At 50.5% G+C, this 2,641-nt stretch overlaps 1 long non-coding RNA gene across 1 annotated transcript in view; it reads left to right on the top strand.

Annotated features, from left to right (window-relative positions):
* LOC107116189 overlaps positions 1 to 2,635 on the top strand; it is a 7,904-nt gene extending 5,269 nt beyond the window's left edge. The window contains exons 4-5 of the long non-coding RNA XR_001482700.1: positions 1,571 to 1,725; positions 2,285 to 2,635. This is a non-coding gene — a long non-coding RNA (uncharacterized LOC107116189). The remainder of the gene's footprint in view (positions 1 to 1,570; positions 1,726 to 2,284) is intronic.
* The last annotated feature ends 6 nt before the right edge of the window (positions 2,636 to 2,641 follow it).

Here is a 2,641-nt window from a genome sequence, read left to right as displayed (position 1 = left end):
CATGCCCCACTAGGAGTTGCCAGAGGTCACCATGACTTCCAGGCGTGGGCACACACACACACACACACACACACACACAAATACAAAATTAAAAATGGTTAGGGACAGTAAACGTCCTCTTTGCCCACCCCTTCCTCTCCCGAGCTTAGGGTTGCCAAGTTCTTTTTCAGCTGCAGCGTGGGACTCCCGGGAGCTCTATGGTTTTCCCTCCGATGGTTGTGGCCCCGCCCCCAGCGTGCCCGGCGTCGTCACGTCACTTCCGGGTGACGTGCACGTCAGGGTGGGGTTCCCCCCGGGGCCTGATCCGCCGGCGGCAGGGAATGGACCTCTGGGGCGGGGGTTTCCCTGCCCCCCGGGGGGACTTGGCAAGCGTACCCGAGCTCAGCAGTGTTCTGCCCAGGAGTCTATTTTCCATGCCAGGGAATATGACGAAAGGATTTTTGAGAATGTGAAGCAAAAACTTCCTCTTTCGGCTGGATGGGTGCAGACTCCTATTTCCCCACCTTACATTCAAGCTAACTGGCAACCATTTTGACTCTGAGCTCATGCTTAAGCAGTCAGGCCCGTAGCTACCACGGGGCCCGGCCTCCTGGTGGCTTGGGGCACCCCTCCCTGGCCCCTGGCCACCCCCCCCCCCATTTGCCTGTCGGCAGGGAGGACAAGGGTGGCACAAGAAGCAGCAGAGACGGTGAGGCTGGGCTGAGAGATGCTTGTCGCCCAACCAGCCAGCAGCAGCTAAGCCCGGCAAGGCAAGGCAAGGAGGCAAGCAGAAGCCTCATCTGGCCCTGGGAAAGCGTGCCCAGCAGTGCTCCTGGGTGCCAATATCCCCACACGCCGCACCTTTGTGGCCAGCCCAGCTACTGCACACCTCGCCTCTCCCAGCCCTGGGAGGAAGCCGAGGGTGGAGATCAGACTGCTCTTGGTGCAGTGACTCAGGAGTGGGCACTGGGGTTACTCAGGGAGGAAGGGAGCCAGACACTGCACAGGGAAGGGCTGCCCTTGCTGGGGGGGGGAAACCTGGTCCCCCCAACCCCCCCCCCCATGGCCCACTCACACACACAAAAAAAACCCTAGCTACCGAGCTGCTTAAGCTGGTTTACTTTATAGGTCTGCCAACACTGGTTCGGGAAATTCCTGGAGATTCAGGGGAAGTGCCTAGAGAGGCACTTCCATTTCTCCTAGACTCAATGGTATATCATAGAGTCTCCCCTCCAATGCAGCCATTCTCTCTAGGGGAGCAGATCTCTGTCATTCAGAGATCAGCAATTCCAGGAGCATTCCAGCCCCCACCTGGTAATTGAATTCTAAAAACAACATATGTGACAAAAATAACGAAGAGTCAATAAGGATATGTTGCAAAAACATTTACTGTAGTAATTCTGTGGAAAACTTTCTTCTGTTATTGCTCAAGCGCAGTGAATATTGCACAATGTAAACAATTCATTTTCACAATACTTGCTTCATCTAAGCGTGTAGCAATCCCAATTCTTATCACTAAAAGGAAGAAGAATCATAATAAACCATTACACTGAAAACTGTCACTTACATTACTACTTATTAACTCTTGAAGGAAACATTCCATGTTGACTCTCTAATAAGAGAACCCCAAGGTCTTCTTCACAATGTATTAGCTGGATTCTTGAAGCCAAACAAAGTCTCCACTGCTAATTACTACCAGCCACGGTCTGCCTATGCAAACAGCATTTAAAGTGCTAGTGTATCCAGGTATGTTTTTTTCTATTTATGAAAACCCAATTGTCAAATGCCATCTGTATTATTACTTTCACATATTAACAGTCTATATAAACATCAACACCTTGTCTATTCAGTGTCAAGACTTAGCAGCCGTGGCTGAACATTATAACCATGTTTAAAGTGACAGGGTGTGATTTTCAAAAGGGACTCTGTGGGAACAGTACCAGACGTGGGGAGATTTACATTCTATGCCAAAATTCTGAACTTACAACTAACATAATACAGGTATGATTATAGAAAACAACTAAGATCACGTTCTGAGTTTAGCCCATGAGGTAGTTGTGAATTCAACCGGTATGTCACTTTAAACATGGATGGGTGTATGAATGGATGGTGTGTGGATAGGTGGATGGGTGTGTGGGTGGATGGGTGGATGAATGGGTGGGTGGGTGGATGGATAGATGGATGGATGGTGTGTGGATGGATGGATGGACAGACGGATGGACGGACAGACAGACAAGTTTGTCTAGATGGCCGTGAATGGCAAGATTGACTTCCCTGACCTTCCATCTTTGTGTTTCATGTCCAGAAGGGATACTTGTTGACACCATCATAAAGAGTTGCATTGCAAAGTACGTCTGCGCCGACTTAAAATCTGGATTACAGAAAGTCATTCAGCAAATTGAAGGAGTTGATGCTGTTATCAAAAAAGCGGAGTGTAGCAAAGCCTTGGTGGAGGCCTACTCGGTGGCCTACTCGGTGGCCTCCTCGGGATCCCTCCTCTTGGCGCTCTCTGGCCTCCTGCTCCTGAAATTACTTTCGTAGTGCCCCCCTGGCAGTGAGGCATCCCCCCCCCCAGGGAAATCCTTCCTTTCCCCCTTCCGTGCAACCTCCTCTCCCTCCTGCTATTGGACTCTGAAGAGGGACTTGCCACCTCCTTCTCTCA

This window comes from Gekko japonicus, unplaced genomic scaffold, assembly GCF_001447785.1.
Source record: "Gekko japonicus isolate JY-2015 unplaced genomic scaffold, Gekko_japonicus_V1.1 scaffold8272, whole genome shotgun sequence".
Lineage (NCBI taxonomy): Eukaryota > Metazoa > Chordata > Lepidosauria > Squamata > Gekkonidae > Gekko > Gekko japonicus.
The sequence above is the reverse complement of the archived record's forward strand: the minus strand, read 5'-3'. Positions and strand labels throughout refer to the sequence as shown.